Genomic DNA, 20,825 nt, shown 5'->3' on the forward strand with positions numbered 1-20,825 from the left:
TCTTTTCCAGATTTGGGAATGAGGCTAGGTAGCACCTACCTGCCTCCTTCGAGCAGGTCCTTAGTCTCTGTGGTCTGTGTAGGCAGGGAAACCTGCAAGGGGCTGGCGGACCAGGGCAGGAGAGAGCGCAAGGAGGCCTGGCCCAAGCAGCTGTCCAGCCCCGTGGATCTCTGCTGGGCGCGCCCCACCCTGCCCTTAGCACTTCCCCTAAGCAGGGCAGCCACACCCCTCGGCCCCGGAATGCCCCAGAGGCTGGGGCCAGACATGTGGGCTGGAAGGCTGGGCAGGGCCTCCTCAACTTCCAACCTCTGCTCCACCTGCCAGAGCTCCCCGGGCAGAGCCCTCCCAGCTGCATGAAGCCAGCCGCACCTGCTCTGCCACCCTGCCAAGACATGCCTGGAGGCCACGGTCCCCAGCTCAGCCTTGGGCCCAGGGCTTGGAGCCGGTTGGTTTCTGTGAAATGAGCTCTGAGCCTCCCTCCTCTGCAAATGGTGACGGATGTTCCAGATGTTCCCTGACAGCTGGGATACAGGCCCTCTCGGCAGCACATGGTCATGCTTCCCCATTCTCCCGACCCCACTGCACCCCCAATGCCTGGTCCCTCCACCCACAGCATAAGACTTGACAGGGCAGAGGCCAGGCCCCGCAGGAGTGCCTGTGTTCCTACCCCACACAGAGGGATTCTCCCCACATCCCTACACCTGGGGGCCTGAGCTCCTTCTCCTGACACCAGGCACTCAAGTCCCTGCCCCACTGTCCTCTGAAGCCCCTAACTCAACTATGCTGTGTGTTTGTTGAGCACACCCACTTTTCTCTATACATTTTCTGAGGATCCCTCGGTACAGAAGGAATTATTTGGCCCACTTTGCGGGCGAGAAACCTAAGCCCATGCTGGGTGAACTTTCTCGCCCAAAGTCACAGAACAAAGTAAGTGACAGAGACCCCAGACCTCCTGACTTGTCACCCAGACCCTCTCCACTGTATCACACTGTATCTATTTCTTGTCACCTCCACCCTCATCACCATCACCACCTCCACACTCCACATTGGTTTGGTTTTATCAGAACAAGGTCTAGAACCCCCACTGGGAGTTCTGACAGGGGACAAAATCCGGGGTGTGCTTCTCGCCCCCTATATTCTTACAGGGATGAAACACACACTCGGGACGGACTTGAGGGGTACCTCAGCGGGCAGCTTGAGTGATGGGTGAGGAAGATTGAGGGGCAGCTCTGTACCTGGGCTTTGGTCCTGGGGGGGGTGGGGGCGTCTGAGTGTCGGAGCTGTTTAATCTCCCCCTGGAGGAACCTCTTCTTCACAGCATCTGGGTGAACCCCAAGTGGGTGTGCCGGGGCCCCTGCCCCCATCCCCTCACCCAGGGGGTGGCTTGGAACCTGTTACTCTTCAAAGCACTTTCACCTGCGTGGCAGCAGGCGAGGCCAGTATTATACCCATTTTACAGATAAAGAAACAAAAGTGAAGTGAGGTTAAGGTCACAACATCCAGCAATAACGCTGGAAATCTCACGTATTCCCTGAGGCCATAATTTGGGGGCCGCGCTGTGCAGTAACCTTGCAGGAAAGATGGGAAGGGTGGGTTGTCTAGGGGCTGCATGGCCTGGAGGGGCTGAGGCCCCTAGCACGCCAGTGGGGAGGGTCCCACCTCAGACGGCTAGAGCGCTGGCTGGGCTGGCCTTGGGAGTCTGGGCCAGACACATAAGTGGTATCCCTTCAAACTGTGGTTCTTTAATTATTTATTCATCCTTTATTTATTACAGGGCAAGGCGGGGGAGGGGGGAAGACTTGTTTTCTTTTAAGAGAAATTGCACACCTCTTTATGTTCCAAATAAAGGATTTACTACCTGTGTTTATTATAGGCGATTTCCCGAGCCAGAAAATTCCTTGGGAGGCTTATTAAACCTTATTAAACCACTGAAAATTTAGATAATAAAATAAATCACTTGTTTCCTATAAACAGCACTAGGCCCCGGGTTACTGAGTTTCAGAATCCCAGCTGCCTCTGGCTGCATTTTCAGGAGGTGTCCCGGCTGGTGGGCTGGTGGGCTATGCTCCCCACAGCCACGAGCTCACAGGAGGGTGGGGAGGTGGGGACCACGCAGCAGCCCCTGGGAGCGCTATTCTTTTAGCATTTCTGCACAAAGCGGCCATCTCCTGCAGACGGGTGGGAATGGTTTAGATTTTGTGAGTTGTTTGAGGAGTTGTGTTTGGAATGGGTTAAGAGGAACCACTTATTTCAACCCTTCCTGGGGATATAGTTTAGTGTTTCTTCTAGAAGGCACCAAGGTGCTTATACAGCTGGCCAGCCTGAGCGCGCTCTGCCGTCCAGCCACCTTGACCTGTGAGCCCAGGGATCCCTGTGCATCTCCTATTGCCGCCGGGCCAGGGGGCTTGATGGTGGGAGAAGGGAAAGCACTGCCAGGTGAGAGGGCCAGAGCTGGAGTGGAAAAAGGCCGAGGCCTGTTTTGGGAAAGGGCATGAAGAGGAGGGGCTGAGAAATGCCCAGGTGTGCAGTCGGCAGAGGGGGCTACGACGCTTTTGGGGAGGAGGTACAATTAAAGTCTGCACTGACGATTCATCTCTGCTCTGCAGCTGAGTTTACTGGTGACCTTGGACTGGCCACGTTCCCTTTCTGAGCTTCGGTTTCTTCTTTTATGTGAGACCAGGAGGCTGTGAACATCCCTTGCTGCCCACACACTCGATGGTGCTGTGGTGTCCTCTAGCTGATCCACTTAAATATTCTGGTTCCAGGGTGGATCTTTGGATTCTGAGGTCACGAGCAGCTCAACCTCTGCTGTCTTGGGGCTGCTGTGCCCAACTGTGGACTTCCTGATTCTGTCCTCCACCCCCAGCCCAGGTGTCTCAGGGACGCTGCCAGGTTACACAGGGAAATAAGTGTGAACACACATTGGGCTTTCAGAGGACACGTGTTCTCGTGTTCTACAATGTCAAGATGGGTTTAGCATTTGACCACACCGGGCAGAGTGCTGGAAACTCGACAGTTTGGTAAAAGATGCGTGATATGTTCCCTCTCCCTACCCCGGAGCGAGGGTGAGGAGGCCCACTCTGGGTTTATCTTCCCAACTCTCAGACAGTGCCAGGGGTGGGTGGGGAGCTGGGCAGTGGCCCGGGCAGGGTCTGGAAATTGCTTCTCCAGAATGTGCCCTAATTCATTACAAACAATCCTACAGGCCCTGTGTGGAGAGCATGAGGGACAGACAGGCACCCAGCTTGACAGAGCTACAACATACGGGAGACAGAGGGTTCCTTCTGAAATTCCTCCAGCTGATATCGACAGAATGAAACTATCAGCTGAGATGTACTGAGTGCTCGGTGTGAGTTGCTGACCTAAATATTTTATGTAGATTCTCTCACTTAATCCTCTCCAAAACCCATTTTTCAAATGGAGAAACTGAGGCAGAGCTGGGACTTGAACCCAAGCTGTCGGGCTCCAGGTTTCCTAAGCAGAGTTTACCCATCTGGGGCTGGAGAAACAGGGATGAAAGGGATGGAATTCCTTAAGAATTCACAGAAAAATGGGAGATAAAGACAGCAGTGCTAAGAGCTAGGCCAGAGGTGAGGACAGGGTCCCTTGGGGGCAGGCCGAGGGGCAGGGACTCCATTGGGGTGGGGTTGGGGAACTCCACTGGGGAAGCGCTGGCAGGGAGAGGAGGCCTCAGATGCACTCGGACTGTGTAAGAGGCCATGGGAAGGAAGTCAGGGAAACTTCTGGATGGGAGAGCAATCAGCTTGGAGCTGCATTTGAGGAGGTGTCAGCAACAGGCAGTCCTGGAAGGGCAAGGCAGGGCAGCTGGAAACCGGCTAGGATAGTGTATCTTCTGACCCGTTACTCACAGCCACACCCCTGCCCCGGACCCCTGGGGTCAGAAGGGGTAGGGAGAAGCTCCGGGGGGGAGGGAGCCGAGGGAGGAGGGAGGGCAGGATCACACTCCCAGGCCTCATCCAGGTATAAGATGTCCGAGTTATGCCTCAGCTCTTGAAAAACACTTTGGCCTCCCTGCTGCTGTCCACTTCGATTTGCAGATAAGGTCTGCATCAGTAGCCCAGCGGATGGCCTCAAGGATCCCACCCCTGCCTGTGTTTTCCAAAGGAAGTGAAACCTCAGATTTGCCTCAAAACTTGCACTTTTCTTCTAAGCAGACGCCATCCACCATGAGAACCGCCTGGCATTTGGCTGGAAGGACAAACTGGAAGCTTGCAATTTTCGGGCTTAATTGCACAGTTAGTTCCATATAATATTATTATATAGAACTTTTATTGCATCGAGAAAGTCCAAGCATTTCCTTTTCTTATTTACACTTGAGCCCTGTCCCTCCTCGGCTATAATTTTCTCTCTCGCCCGCTGCAGAACTGATGGATCTTTGGTTCCAGGAGCCCTCTCCAAAGAAAGGACAATTAGGACGTGAGTGGAAACTCATTTGTCACGAGCGGTTTACTCATGGAATATGAGTCAATTCGCAAACGTTATTGATCACTCACCACGTCTTGACTGGGGCTTCATGCTGTGTGGGGCTCTAAACAAGACCCTGCACCTGCTTTTGAGGAGCTTCTGACTTTCCTGAGCAGTAAAACTAACCCACAGCAAAATATTAGGGAGAAATAGGAGCCCAGAAGGAATCCCGTGTGAGCTGGGTCCTGCAATCAGGGATGTGGGAGCCAGTAGGTAGGTGTCTGGGCTACACAGCTGTCTGGGCAGGACCCCAGAGCTAGGCAGCTGTGACGGAGAGACTGCTTGAGGGTGTACAGCAAACACCCCCTTTAGAGCACAGCCCAGAGTCCAGCCTCCCCTGTATGTTTGGTTTCTCCAGTGCACATCTCAGGGGACGGGAGCTTTCCTTCCCTCTGCCACACTTGCCCCCAGCCACAGCAGGCAGCACCAGGGACAGGATGCTTTCACAGCCTCTGGGGAGGGTGCCTTACCAGTCAGCACCTTCCAAGTAACTATCCCCACCCCCTCCGCCCCGCCCACCACCATTCATCATTCATCTGCGCTGAGAGTTTTGGTCTCCAGACTATCAAAAATCACAGTGAAAATATTCTCAAGGGACAAGCATCCCGACCCCACCTGCACTCCTCAGCCCCCAGCCCATAAAAGCCTGGCTGATGTACTGATGAGTCAGAATGGGTTCAGCAAGTTCCTTGTACCTAGGAAGTCTGGTCCCCCTTTGAAGTCTCAAGATCAAAAATGTTGAAGAGATACAAGGTTAAAGAGTTAGAAAAGAGTTGGCGAAAAAACATCATTATTTGCAGAGGATATGACTGGATACTTTCCTACACGCACAGTGGACAAGTTCAAAAATATATTAGAGGATCCCATGTAGTTGGCAACGAAAATAGATATAACACCTAGGAATACGCTCATAAGAAATGTGCACGATGCATACAAAGAAAGTTTTAAATCATGACTGAAGCACTCTTTAAAAAGACTGAACTGGAAGGTATACGCTGCTTTTGGATAGGAAGCCATAATACTGTAAACATGCCAGTTCCCTCCTAAATAGTTCAATAAATGCAATATGGTCCTAATAAAAGTATCAACCAGAACTTCTATTGAAATTAGGTAAGCTGACTCTAAAGTTCATATAGCAAAATAGGCATTTAAGAATAGCCAAGAGATTTCTGAAACAGGTGACTAATGGGAGTAAGGGGACCAGCCTTACCAGATATGAAAACATATCATAAAGTCATAAAAATAAAATATTTTGTAATGGATCATGAACAGAGAAACAGATCAATAAAATGTCACTGGCAGTCCATAAACAAACTCACATAAATTCATATACGTATGAATTTAGCAAATAGTAAAGGTGGGATTTCAATTTTTATTTTAAGATGGATTTTTCAGTAAATGGGATTGGGAAAACTGGCCAATCATGTAGGAAACAAAACAAAACAAAATTTGGACCCCTTCCCCTCTCCTTACACCAAAGTAAATGATGGGTACAGCAAAGATTTAAAAGGTTAAAAAAAAAAAGAATTATGAAAAAAAACTGGAGAATTGTTTTATAATCTCAAAGGGAAATGCTCTTCTAAGTAAGAAACAAATAAGCTGGGAAAAATATTTGCAAAATATTTGCAAAACATATGATGAAGGGCTAATCTCCTTTATAGAGAGAGCTTATATTAAATCAGGAAAAGACCTAAAAAATTGCAAAAACTGTTTTAGCTTAAAAAAAAACATGAACAAGAAGATCACAGAAAAGGAAATACAAAAAACTTTTACATAGGTGAAAAATGCCCAGCATCACTCAGGATTAAAGACATAAAGATTAAATACAAAGAGATTTTAATTCTGATGACCTAGAAAATTCCCTCATGGATATTATTTTCATTATCACATGTATCCAACTTAGGTACAAAGCTCATCCCTGCAGCATCGTTTCTATAACCAAAGACTGGAAGCAAACAGTATGTTCATCAATGGAGGGCTAGCTGGGTACACCATGGAGTACTATGCAACCATTAAAAAGAATGAGGCATATCTGTATACGGATATATGGAGAATAGCTCTAAGATTCAACTGCAAAGCATGTTACATAGAGAGTGGTTTGTTACCATGTTTGGAAAGAAAAAGATGACCACATGCACATATTTTTTGGTAGATGCAAAGGCTAACTTAGGAAAGATACACTAAAAACTGGGTACTGGTTCTTTCCGAGATGGTGTTGGAGAGCTGCCAGTGAGGGGTAGAAGGTAATTTATTTTTCTATATGCACTCTTCGGTGATATTTGAATTTTAAAGCCATTACTATTAAAAATGTTGAGTGATTTGAATTCTCTCCCCTCTTTCACAAAACTCCCAAACTCTTTGGGATTTACTGTAATGTCTGATCACTGCTGATTTGTTCTGGGGCCTTTCAGCAACTCTATCTCAGCTTTTCTGTCTGTAAAATGGAGTTAACGACACTGGGCTATCTCCTAGGTGGTTGTGAGGATCAGATGAGAACTGGATGAGAACCATCAAGTCCTGCAGGATACAACTGTAGGATATTAGGGGTGGCCCATGGTCTGACCAGAACCTGCCTATGACATAGTAATATTCCTGTGGCTAGAAAGGCAGGCTAGGCATGGGAGCTGGAGTCTCCAGTAGTGGAAGGGTCCATGATTTCAGCCTCAGGAGGCCATTGGTTAGTCCAACATTTATCATATAGCAACAGAGAACACAGGGAAGAGAAGAAGCCAGAAGGTTGTTTTGGCACCATCTGAACTTCAAGAACCCTGGGAGGGTCTGGCTGCAAATGATGATCTTCCTGATAATCAAAACCTTACTGCTTTCTAGTCAACACCTATTTCACATGCATTAACTCATTAGTTACGCCCATTTTACAGATGTGGCTACTGAGCCCTAAAGGATTAAAGCGACCCATTCACGGCACCCAGATTGTAAGAGGCTGAGCCTCCCCACCTGGATCTAGTCATTTCTTTACTACAGAATTTTGATGACTCCCTTTAGGGGATCCCACCATTCCAGTCTGCCCATCACAGTCCTCCATAGTCTGGTCTTGACCTTATTTCCCAGTGCTCTCCGACCAGGAATCTCTCTTTAAAGCTGGCTTGTGCACTGCCCTCCAAACACACCATGCTCATTTCAGCCTTGTGCCTGTTGCTTTAAGCGGTCACACCTCCAGGCCCACCTCTCTCAAAGAGACCGAAGAGGAAGAGACGGAGCTCCAGTCTCACTTCTTCCCTAACACCCTCCCCCTCTAACCCAAGGTGATGTTTCATCAGTGTCAGCCAGGTTCCAGGATGGCCCCCAGAGATCTTCACTTCCTGGTATTCACACTTTGTGAATTCCTTCCCACGTTGTATCAGGGTTGGTCTGTGTGGCCAGGGAAGTGATGGTGTGAGACTGCCAAAGCTAGGTGATAAGAGACATTGCCACTTTTGCCTTGCTTTCTCTGGGTACTCATGCTGTGGGAGAAACCTCTTATCATGTTGGGAGATATGGAAGCAGCCTATGGAGAGGTCCAAATGGGCAGGAACTGAGACCTCACCAACAACCAGCACCAAGTTGCTAGCTACTGAGTGAGCCATCTTGGAAGCATGTCTTTTAGTCCTAATCAAGCTTAAGACGACCCCAGTCAGTCAACATCCTGACTATAAACTCATGGGAAACCCTGAGCCAGAACTCCCCAGCTAAGCTGCTCCTGAATTTCTGGGTATAAAAATCATGAGGATAATAAATGTTTAGTGTTGTTTTAAGCAGCTAAAGTTTGGGGGCATTTTTGTTATACAGCAATAGCTGACTAATGCACATTCCTCTCACCCCCTTTCAGGAGTTAGGATATTATCCCTTGGCCCTTGCCCATTTACTGTCTTGCCTGGCTTTTCACATGTATAATCTTGTTTCCCCAATGAAACAAGAAACATGTGTGGTTTATAATTCCCCTACATCTCCCATCATGCCTAATGGGGGGCTGGGAACAGAGGGTGAGATCCACAATCATTTTCTGGCCTCCTGTTTGTGAAGAGAAGGTGAGTGTGTAACTGAAAGGCTACAGCACATGAATACACGATGTTTCCTCTTGACTAGTAGCCTTAAAAGCATGCAAACAACTCACACAGAATACCTGCAAACCCACCACCTAAGACCTACAGCTCGCCCTCACACCGGAGCACTCCCTTGTGAACATTCCCAAGTGTTCCACGGTGAGTCACAGCTGTGATTCACCCCCAGGGGTCTCCCAGAGGGATGGAGGGGGAGGAAGCCCTGGAAAGGGCTGTTACTTCTTACTAATGACACTGAATGCTGGCTCGTTTCCAAAAATGTTTCTTTCAAAGGCGGAGTGACAGCCCCCACCTTCTGATGCTCAATTCTAAATAGATGGTATGCTTAAGCCCAAAGAACAGTGTAGAAGTTTAAGAATCATAAAGAGAAATACTGCCGAGGGAGGTGCTGCTCCCAAGGTGATCACCTTTCTGCTGCTGCAGAAAGTTTTTAAAACTTTCTGCTCCTAAAACAGCTCCACCCCACACCCAGCCTCTCCAGAGCTGCCTGCGCATCCCCAGAGACACATCTGCAAACCCACCCAGGCTATTCTCCCTACAGGCAGCGGGTGGGAGGACACGACCCTTCCTCCCCTCCCTCCCTCCTCCCATCTCTTTCCCAAGCCAGCTGGCTGAGCCTTCAAGACTAATCCAAAAAAGCTGAAGGGCGGAGGGGAGTCCTTCTGTAAAACGGTGTCTAAGCAGAGGCAGCTCCACCAGGTTTTTGGCCGGGTGGGTGGAGGTGACCAAAGATACAATTATAACGTAGCCCATCCTCTCCCACAAGACCGCTTTAACCAGCGTGTAATAAAGCCCCGGCTCATCCACCCTCTGATGTGGATCAGATGAGATGCATTTTTAGCTTTTCTGGGGAGTCTGTGCCAGCGGGGGAAGCAGAAGGGGGAAGAAACAAACAAATAAGCTACAGTCATCAGAAGAAGGAAAAGTCAGAGCCTACTGAACAGGGACCCGGGAGTCCATCCTCTGCTTCTGCCACTGCTAGTGTCCTGGTCCCAACCTCGGCTGGGACTGCACCGCCCTCTCTCTCGCTCCTCTGCTCCAGACGTCAACGCGTTGTCCCTGCACCATCTTGGTTACCTGTGCCCTCCCCTCCGTTCCTGCTGCCGCTTGTTCAGAAGTGAATCTCTTCTCACCACCGACTCCCAGCACGCATGCTGGGCTCCTCCACATGGGTCCTGCCTACCTTGTCCGCCTGCCTGCCTCCAACGACTGGAGGGTGTTACCAGCATGCCCAGCTCCCACCACCTCGGCCTTGCTCTTCTGTCCCCTCTGCTGAAGGCTGCCTTCCTGCCAACGTCCTCATCCTAGCCCACATTTAGTGGGCTAACTCTTGCTCATCCTTTAAGACTTGACCCAGGCATCACCTCCTCCAGGAAGCTTTCCTGAATTAGGTGCCTGCCCTCCATGTTCATTTCCTTCCCTCTCTCCCAGCCCTCACCACATAGAGATGTAACTGGAAAGTGGGTGTGATTGTGATCAACCTGTGGGAGAGGAGGGAGAAGTAACTCTGGGATGTGAGGTGCCAAGGGTGGGGGTCAGGACAGGGGTAGACAGACCACAGTGGGTGCTGCGGGATGAGCACTGGAGTGTCAGGAATTCCCATAACCCCTGGGGTGAGAGGGGCTGCCAGGAGTGGACAGAAGCGTGTTCCAGTCCAATCCCAGGTGCCTGAAAGGTGGTGACCGAGCAGCCGTGGTGTTAGGGGCTGGGGCGGGATGGGACAGAGGTAGGGCCAGGAGTGTGACCCGGCTCTGATCTCTACAGGCCAAGGGATTGTCCATGCAGGGAGGAGGGCAGGACACCTTGGAAATGGCTACAGGCAATTTACAAAGCTTCAGTTATTAAAATTGTAAAAGGATGATGAGTATCCCGATGCAAAGCTCATCGGAAAGATGGGTAGTGATGAAGCCTTCCTAAAACAGACAACAGTCGGATGAGACAAAAGTTAGGTTATTTATATCCCCCAGGAAGTGTCATTCCTTCTTTTTTTTCTTTGCCCCAACATTCACCATGGTCTGCAACTGAGGGCCACAGCTGGTGCCTTCCCACCTGGGAGCTTGTGGCCTCCTCCTTTCCTTTGTCAGGGATGCTCTCGCCTGCTCCAGTAGTCTGAGCCTCCAATAGTCCTGAACACTCATTAAGCTCCTCAGGCTCTTGGAGATGAGGGCAGAGGGTCTTCAGACACATAAGAACCCCCGACTCCATTAGTATGCTGAGCAAACAATTCTCACACACACACGTATGGCTAGTTTTCAAGTGTGAGCAGATGGGATTGTGACAGATTCAACACAAAGGCACATAAAAACATTATTGAATCATACAAGCCAGGTATAGCCAGGCAGAGGTTCATGAAATGTTTTGAGCTTCAAAAAGGATCCTCATCTTCAAAAGGATCAGGCCCCCTGGGCTGGAACGTAAACTTCGTGACAGTAACTTGTAAGTTTCTTTCTTCCGTACCCAACATAGGATGGAGCACGGAGCTTCACACCAGCAGGCATGTGACATGTTTGTTGAGTGACTCACTGAGCACGCGTGGGCCTGGTTATCTTGAAGTGGTCAGTATCACCTTGATTTTCCTGAGGAGGAAATGACCAGGGAGCACAAGTAACAGAGAATAACACAGCGCTCAGTAAGCAGCAAATGCTGGTTATGCTTTGCCCTTCTAGCAGTGCTGCCCCGGCCACACGCTGTGCACCTGTGCTTACATGCAGCCAAGGAGAGCAAAATGCTAAACCAGAAAATGTGCAAGAGTTAAGTCTCCCAAGGGAAAAAATAGGAGAGGCTTATTTCTTCTGATTAAACAATTTATGCATTGGGATTCAAAAGCATTTCCCCTAAGAGCCTTCAGCCCAATAGTCCTTCACAATTGCTATAACCTCAAAACATAATGAACACAGCCATTGTGAGAGACCCATTTTTGTTCCTGAGTATTCACAGTTTGAGAGGTGAGGGGAGCGTCTGGTCAGTGCTTTTGTAGAGGTTCGATTCCTGAGAGAGGAGAGGAGAGCAGTTCCCTCCCCTCCTCTCCCAGGAGGAGCTGGGTGAGCTGGGACCATCCATCACACTGGGTTCTACTCTGGTCCACGATGTCTGAACATCACACCGCACCCCACTCCCAGATCCACTGAGCTCTGAGCGAGTCAGACACATTGGAGCAGTTTTAATTTCATGCACTACTTCCTGAGCACCTACTAGTTTCCAGGTCATGCGTGGGCTCTTATAGGTGTATTACCTCATTTAATCCTGACAATAACCCTGTGAGCTGGTTATTTCTACCCCCATTTTCCTAGAAGGAGACTGAGTCAGGAGTGGTAAAGTCACACGTCCCAGGACGTGCAGTGAGTCAGTGGTCTGCTCCATTCTAGGGGCTCCATTTGAGAGCATCCAACAGCCGACAACTGGGATATGGGTGGAAGGAGCTGGGAATTTGGTCTGCATACATCTGAAGAAGGCTCCTAGGATGTCAGGGCTGGATGGGATCTTTTATACCTGAGGATGCTGACGCCCAGAGAGGGAAAAAGATTTGTCTTCCTAGGTAGAAAATGCAGCTTGCACTCTTAGCGACGCCAGGGTGCTCATTTGGGCACGGGGAACCACAGTGTCCACAGGGCACCGTCGTTTTGCCTCCCCTGCTCTGCTCTCTACTGTGGTGACTCTGTCTGCCAGCACCCCGTAAAGGATTATAATATACCATTCTCACCCAAAGTTTACCCTCCCTTCTTCCCATCACCCAAAGCCCAAGGTGAGACCAACTCATCTTGGTTTTCCCAGGACTTTCCTGGTTTAAGCATTGAAAGTCCCACATTCTGGGAATGCCCTGGGCCTGGGCAGAGTGGGATGGCTGGCCGTCTAGACTATCTCTACCTTCCTGTGTTAACCTCCCGCCTCCGCTGCCTTCCATGATTATGTGACCCAGCTTCACTAGACACACAGTGCAGGGCTTATGGCCCCAGCCCACACCCTTGAGGTGCTGCCCTGCCCGTCAGTGCGGAGAAAGAATTCCTGTCGTCCCTGTGGATTGCTCAACCCTGGCGCCTTTCTGCTTTATGTATGAGGGAACAGCCCTCTGCCTCTGGGCTCCGAAAGGGCAGCGAGGGGCAGAGGTGCAGGAGACAGACATGATGGAGACGGGAAGAAGGGAGGGAGGCAAGTTAATGAAATCGAGACAGGGAGGAAAGGGGGCCAAGGGATGCAGGGATAAGGGAAGTGTGGAGAAAGGAGAGAAAGAGGGAGAGGCTGCAACATGGGTCATATAAATAAAGAAACGGCCGACTGCTGTGGCCAGCTGTGCTCCAGGTTTCGATGAATGCCCACCAGGCAGAGATGGATTTAGAGTTACATGGGGCTGTGGAGTCTACCTGGTTTAATGCCTTCTTTTTGCAGACTTTGAGAAAACTATAGCCTATAGGACTGGAAGGTAAGAGCCTCCAGAGTACAATCATGTCAAGCTATTTTTTTGTACCTAACCCAGAACTTTCATGGTAACTTGTGAGTGGCAGGTTCTTAAATGTTCACTAATAAGGACGGTGACAATAGTGATATTTATCTCTGGCAATCCAGTCCTCTTCAGCAGGTCTTTCCGAGTCACCGTCAACACAAGGTTGGACAGTTATCTTGGAAATTTGAGCAACATGGCCACGAAGGATGAGGAGGTGGCTCCAGTCCGCTGGGAAGCAGGAGCAGGGCTGGCCCCCTACGTGGACGGCTGCTGGATGGGGTAATTGGAGGGCACCTCCCTAAGCTCTCAACACCCCAGTGCACCTCTCTTCTCCCAGACTGAAATGATGCTACCCAGCTTGCCATTCCCTCCACTGGCGATTCCCACCAGGGGAGGTTTTAATGAGGAACTCCGTTGGTGGGAACAACCAAAGCCATTTTTATCCCGCACCGAAGTTTTCAAGGATTTCTGGATTAGCCTGAGAGAAGTACATCTGAGATCCTGAGGGCAACCGCTTGCCCCCTTGGAAGATCCAGGGCACCTGCCCCTCGGGCCTCGGGCCTACTGTCTACACCACTGGCCATGCGAGGTGTGGGAAGGGGAAGGACAGTGGTGGAAACCGCCAGAGGAAGGGGGACTGAAGGGGGGTGCTCTCCGGGAGGGCGGAATGAATGGCAGCAGGAGCTCGAGAGGGAAAGGGCAGGGACGGCTTACTTTAGAGAGCGGCACAGCCCACGGTGGGTGCCTCATAATCCTGCAGCCCCCATCCGAGAAAAGGACTCCCTGTTCAAAGATGTCAGTTGCCAAGATCTGACATGTCTTTTTGGTCTGGGAGAGGCCCCCATTGTGAAAGCCTTGGTGGGAAGCAGGATCTGACTTCCCGCTGGGGAAGAGGGGCCTCCCTTTACTCCCACCCCTGGCAACAGGCTCATGGGCACTTAACCCAGGCCCGGCCTGGACACTGCTGCCAGGACTTTGAATCTCTAGTGAGTGACAGCTAGCAGCAGCGGTGGTTCGTGTCTCTTTTTGCAACTACGAACTTCAAAGATGACACAAATATGTTTGGGAACCTGAACACCAGAGCCCTGTTCAAGATTCACAATAGATGCTACACATACACACACACGCCCCTCTGAGAAAGCCCATATGAACAAAACCTGTTTAACTTTGTATAACTCTGCATCTCCCAAACCTGTTCAAACTTTCTGCTCTGCTAAACACCTTTAATATCCTGCAGAACTGGTGTGACCCCGGAAGGAACCCCGGAAGGGAACGCTGGTATGGAGCTGTGCTTTCCCAATTTTTCAGTCCTGGGATCCATAGAGAAATACTATTTTTATGGAACACAGGAGTAGGAGGGCTCTTGAGAGGTTGCTGCCTGCTCAGCTGACAGGGGGGCTGAGGAGTCAGTATCTAGGCTACTGATTGGAAAGCTCTGGAACACAGGACAGAGCCCTCTGGGATAGGAGCCTGGAGGCCTGATCTCCTGCCCTGGCTCCAACTCGAGCTAGTCTCCCCGAGGTCACACAGGTAGCTGTGGCCTGGCCTGGGTCCCCGGACCCCCAGCCTGGGGCTTCCTCCTATCACACCACACAGCTTCCTGCCCGGAGAAGTGTTCCTGTTTGAGGACACCTGAGTTCTGTCATCAGATGAGGAGGGCAGGGTGGGACAACCCACCTTCTAATGCACCCCTCACCCTTAGAGTTAGCTCAGCACCAGGACTTGCCAGCTCCGTCCCCTGTCCCCTCCCTTTCTCTGCAACCAGTGCCTGGATCTAGCCCCAGCATGGAAGCTTCCTGTGTGAGGCAGCCCTGCCTTTGGAGATCTCCTGTCTCCGGCAGGTGACGTCTGCTCTCTCCTGCATCTGCCAGCCAGGCATCGTATCCTGGCCAGCTGAACCTTTGGCTTCAATGCCACACACCTTCTGAGGCCCCACGATTATTACAGGGTGTCCCTGGGGCCTGGCCCAGTGCCAACCTTGGCTCCGCCAGCCCTGGTTTTCGGCCCTGTCTCTGGAGTCCTCCGTCTGCCCACAGCCTGCTTCATCCAGACTCCGTTTGGATCACAATCTCTGGCCAACATCACATGCATATTTCAGAGGGTCCGCACACCCCATTGTGCTCTGAAGCCCTTGGGGGGCAGGGGTGGGGGAGGTGTGCTACTAACAAGATCAGCCGCTATAACTGGACTTTGACCGAAATTAAATTCTATCGCACAAGCCGTATTTAATGCTGAACAAGAGGCGGGCGTGCGGAGACCGTCTCTTTGGATGATGGCATTAAGTGTGCAAACCCAAGCACACATGAAGCAGCCACAAAATTATAGATACCAGCGGGGCCCGAGGATACATGCAGGGAGTTGGCAACCACTGGGAGGCCTCCCATCCCTCCCCTCTACTGAGAGGTGGCATCAATGCACAGCGTCCCCTGCCCTGTTTCCAAGATCTTGAAGAGTAAGTCTGCGGGCTGAGGGCTGGGGAGAGAGGCAGGGCGCGTCCACATGAGCAGAGAAACGTCCTTCTCTTTGAGATCTCACTACGTTGTCATTGGGAGGAGAGGAAGGAACAGCCCCTGGACATTAGAACCCTTGGGTTTAAGACCCGGCTCCTCTCTCTGCCAAAACGCGTGACCCGGAAAGGGTGGTCAGCCCCCTTGACTCATAGCTTCCCCTGTAAGTGAACGAGTCGGACTAACTTTACGGTCTTTTATGATTTTACAATCTATGAGTGTATGACAGATAAACCAGGAAGAACCAGGTATGGGGCCCTGGATGAGTTATTCTATTTCTCTGGGTCTTAGTTCCCTTATTTGCAAAATGAGGCGTGTGATGGTTAAGTTGAGGTGTGTCAACTTGTCTAGGCTACAGTTTCCAGATATTTGTTCAAACACCACTCTAGATGGATCTGCAAAGTCCTTTTTAGATGAGATTAACATTTACATCAGTAGATTTTGAATAAAGCGGATCACCTTCCATAATATGTGTGGGAATCATCCAATCAGTTGAAGACCCTAAGAGAGAAGAGACTGGGATCCCCAGAGGAGGAGGGAATTCTGCCTTCAGACCGCCTTCAGACCAGAACTGCAACATCAGCTCTGTCCTGGGTCTCCAGCCTCCTGGCCTATCCTGCAGATTTTGAGCTTGCCAGCTCTCACCATGACATGAGCCAATTCCTTAAAATAAATCTCCCCCTCTTGCTCTCTGTATGTACACACACACGCACACACACACACACACACGCACACACTATTGGTTCTGCTTCTCTGGAGAACTCTGACAAATGCAAGGTAGTTGGATGAGTTAGCAGTCCTCAAACATGAGTCCTGTGGGTATTAACCCAGGCTGCACGTCACACTATTGCAGGAGCTCTTAAAACCACCCATGTCCAGACCCCAACCTCAGACCAGTTGAACCAGGCTCTCCAAGGATGGGGCCTGGGCATCGGTGTTTTATAAACTCCCCAGGGCCTCCCCATGTGCAGCCAAGGCTGAGAACCAAGGTAGAGTCACTTTGAAGCTTATTAAAACTGCATATTCCCTGGCTCCACCGAGGACGCAGAGCCTCTCGGGTGGGCTCTTGGCATCTTTAGATTTAACTAGCTGCTCTCTAAAATTTGAGATCTCTGGGCATGGATCGCCTCTCAGGGCCCTCTTCACTTTAGCAATCTACTCTGAGGTCTGAGTTTTGGGGCTGGAGAACCCAGCTCCCTCTCAGGTGGAGGCCAAGGACATCGCAGCGGGAGAGACCAGCAGGGCACTGTGTTTGAGGAGGGGACAAGCTCTGCATCCTGCCCTCCTCCCCCAAGGGCATGCAGCACCCACCACGAGGTCACCACGTTCCCGGAGGCACTCACAGTGCCCCACCCGCCTTTGTATCCCCACCCAGTGCAGGGCCTGGCGCAGACAAGGGCTCACACGTTGTTGTTGCTTCACTGATAGAAAAAATGAACACACTGTCTCCTCACCACTGGGCTCACCTGTCCAGGTGTTTCCGTGGGTGGCATGCCCCTCCCCGTTACTGTTCTCCCTGCTGCAATCTGAAAAGGCCCTTCGCTTCCTTGTCCGGTCAGCTCTGAGCCATTCTCCAGGGCCCAGCTTGTACCCGCTCCCCGTGACAGGTCCTCCCTGACTCTTCTCCCCCATCCCACCCCTGCCACTGCACCTGATGGGATGACAGGGAGCTGCCACAGCACCCTCCAGGTGGCTCACCCACCTTGCCCCCGTGTCATCCCCAGACTGTGTAAGCAGGCCACCCTCCAGGGTCTACCCGGGGCCGGCACACGGCAGGCAGCTGGGAGAGCTCACGGCACGTGCTGTAGAAATGCCCGCTTTGTGGTCAACGGAGGCCCAAGAAAGCAGGTCGGGCTGCTCCAACCTCTCTCACACCCCGCCCCCCATCTCCTGGGAGCCTCTATTATCAGGAGCAAGGCTTTGAGCTGTACGTGGGTTATCTTGGAACCCAGTCCTTCCAATTCCAGGCCTGTGCTCTTAACCAAAGGCCTCGCCACCGCCCTGTGAGTGGAGCAAAAAAAGGGAGTTGACTGTCCCTGAGGAAGGCAAGAAGGAGGGGTGGGATTTGAGCCAAGGTGGGAGATTAGAAAAAAAAAATGTGATAAAAGGCTTAGGGAGTTAGTGGTTGGGAAAGTGCTTCAGGAGAGTCAGGTCTGGCCCCTGGGGGAGAAGAAGAGGGAAGTGATAACGTCAGGCTCTGGATGAGGCTCCTAGAATCACTGCCCCATTTCACAGGGGAGGCAACTGAGGCTCTCAGAGATGAGTTCACTTACCCAAGGCACGTGGCAGAGCCAGGACCCACACCCAGGTCTGTGTGACTTCAAGGCAATGTCAAGAGGCAGAGAGGGACTCATTCCTTCACCCACTCAACAAGTACATGTTAAACATGTACGATGTGCCAGGCATTAGGAGGCATATAGCAGGGAACGAAAGTCCACAGCGAGTTTCCAGTCTAGTGAGTGAGGGACGGAATACTTTTAGGCCCTGGCATCCTGGAAGTTAACAAAGTTGGCCCTGCCTGCTTGGTTCTAGAATTATCTCCACCAGGACCTGGTACGACAAACCCCTGACTGCAGACTGGTACCTGGCCTCCAGCTGTGAAAGTCACGAAGACACTGTCACTGGATGGCGCCACCTGGGAAGAGAATTGGTGCTACCTTGCTGGTCAAGGCAGAGGTAGCAGGAGGAAGAGGAGGAGGAAGGCCACAGATCCCAGTGGATGCTGGCCAGGAGCCCAGCAAAGCTGGGAAGAACCTGCCCTATCCCAGCACGGGGCCACACCTCTTCCCATGCAGTGTTCTGCTGCAGAAGGGAAATCCCCCCCGAAACAGCACCAAGAGGTCAGAGATTCCCCCCTGAGTCCTACTTTGCATCCCTACGTCCCATTGCTCCCTTAAAAGTCTGCAGCAGACTAGAAGCCCAGAGCAGCTACAAAAGGGGACAGGCATCTGCACATGATGGAGGGAGGGATGCAAACATGCGATCGTGGAAGCTTCTGCACGAGAAGAGAGGTCTAGAGACCAGAAACCACACCCCACTCCCCGACCCTCATCTTTCCTGATGTTTCTGTGCTGATCCTTTCCTTTTCTTCCTTCTGAGCCTACGTTCTCCCCTTTCCCAGCTTGTCTCATAGCCCAGCCTCATGCACCAAAATTTTCCCATCAGATTATACACCGAGATTTCTGGTTCAGAAGATGTGCACATGCCATTTTGTGTTGTAACTGCTTCTCCCCAGCAGGCTCTAGATCCTTAAGGGCAGGGATCATGTCATATTCCTTTAATGCCTGCAGCACAGTACCTGGTACATGGTAATGTACATGCACGATTCATGAATGAAAATTTCATAAGAACTATGGATTTTAAGATATTTGAAATGCAATAAAACACACTTTACACAAAAGCACTGCATGTACTGTTTAGCAGATCCAGAAAGCACTGCAGCTAACCCAGGGTTTCTTGTTATGAACATAAATGATGACTTTAGATTCTCTGAAAAATTCCTGATTATCTATAATTTTGAGTAACGATGCATGGATGACTCAACAACAACCAAAAAAAAAAAAAAAAACAGCACCTGCAAACAACCCAACCCCCCCCAAAATGGGCAAAAGACTTGACTAGACATTTCTCCAAGGATATTCAAATGACCAATAAGCACATGAAAAGATGATCAATAACACTAATTATTAGGGAAATGCAAATCAAAACCACAAAGAAATATTACCTCATACCCATTAGGCTGGCTACTATCAAAAAACAAGAAAGTGTTGGTGAGAATGTGGAGAAATTGGAATGCTTGTGCATTGCTGACTGGAATGTAAAATGCTGCAGCTGCTATGGAAAACAGTACAGCAGTTCCTCAAAAAATTAAACACAGAATTGTCATATGATCAGCAATCCCACTTCTGGGTATATACCCAAAAGAATTAAAAACAAGGACTCAGACAGATATTTTTACATCCATGTTCACAACAGCATTATTCACAATAGCCAAGAGGTGGAAACAATCCAAAATCCATCAACAGGTGACTGGATAAATAAAATGTAGTATATCCACACAGAAACCTTAAAAAGGAATGACGTTTTGAAACATGCTTCATCATGAATGAACCTTGAAAATATTATGCTAAGTGAAATAAGTCAGTCACAAAAGAACAAATATTGTATGATTTTACTTATGTGAGCTACTTGAAATAGACAAATTCATAGAGACAGAAAGCAGAAAGGTGGCTGCCAGGGGCTGAGGGGAGGAGAATGGGAGCTATTGTTTAATGGTTACGGAGTTGCAGTTTGGGGTAATAAAAAAGTTCTGGAGATGAATAGTGGTAACAGCTGCACACAAGTGAATGTACTTGATGTCACTGAATAATACACTTAAATGGAATTTTATGTTACATGTATTTTATGATGAATGAATGAATGAAGCATGGACGTCCCTTAGAGGCAGGCTGGGGTATGAGGAAGGCATTTGATCTTTGGAATTAGACACTTATAATTTCTAGTCCCAGCTGTGTGAGCTCACATGACCCTTTGCTTCTCTGAATTTCAAGTCCCTCATCTGTAAAATGGGTAAGAATACCCAAAACAGGGAAAAAAGTACTCATGTTACAAAATGGATCCAAGGGTTAAGTGAGATGATATATGAAGCCTGCAGCACAGGGTCAGGAGAAGTTACCTCTCCCCTGACGTCCCCATCCTTCCTCCTCCCCAGCCAGTCCCTGGACAATCACCCCAGTTGGCCAGGTTTGCCTTTGGCGCCCAACTCCAGCTCACCTCTCCTAGGGATGTGCAGCCTTCTCACGTGCCACTCCTGAAGGGCGGCCGCCAGTTTCCCACACTCAGTAGCTGGATGCAGGGGGCGAGCTGGCCAAGCCTTATTAATTCCTCCTCGGGGCGCTTGCAACAAGCAAACAAGCGAAGACTGAAATGGGAAAGGTAGAATTTCACTCTCCGTGGGAAGTTTGTGGCAGAGGTATTTTTAGGATGGGAGAAGGAGGGAGGTATTTTTAGAATGGGGTACTCTTCCCATGACTCCTCAAATCCCACTTCACTGGTAACCACCTCCCCTGGGGGGAAGGGAGGAGAGGGGGCACCTAACAGCCTTATTTGGGGGGTGAGGCAGCGCACCCCTGCAGAGGAGGAAGTCACCCTATGCTTCGTCCTGGGGCTGGGACCCCAGGTGTTTGACCCTGGCCAGCGCCCTGCTGGCCTCCTCCCTTTGGGGAATGAGGCCTTGGGTTCCCTTCCCCCTGCCCAGCCACATCCCCACTCTCCCTTCAGGATGACCTGAAAGGGAAGTTTATAAGAGGAAAAGGAATGAAAAGGATACATTTAACA

The 20,825-nt window shown here is 50.3% G+C and overlaps 1 protein-coding gene across 18 annotated transcripts in view; it reads right to left on the minus strand.

Annotated features, from left to right (window-relative positions):
• The window catches only part of ZBTB7C (zinc finger and BTB domain containing 7C), a 373,598-nt gene that overhangs the window by 20,769 nt on the left and 332,004 nt on the right, over positions 1–20,825 (minus strand). For 4 of the 18 annotated variants that reach the window (XM_036823645.1, XM_036823647.1, XM_036823644.1 and 1 more), the window contains exon 2: positions 20,262–20,409. The exons of the other annotated variants lie outside the window; for them this stretch is intronic. The gene's annotated coding sequence lies outside the window, so the exon portion shown is untranslated. The remainder of the gene's footprint in view (positions 1–20,261; positions 20,410–20,825) is intronic. 18 annotated transcript variants of the gene reach the window in all.

Source organism: Balaenoptera musculus, chromosome 14 (assembly GCF_009873245.2).
Source record: "Balaenoptera musculus isolate JJ_BM4_2016_0621 chromosome 14, mBalMus1.pri.v3, whole genome shotgun sequence".
NCBI lineage: Eukaryota > Metazoa > Chordata > Mammalia > Artiodactyla > Balaenopteridae > Balaenoptera > Balaenoptera musculus.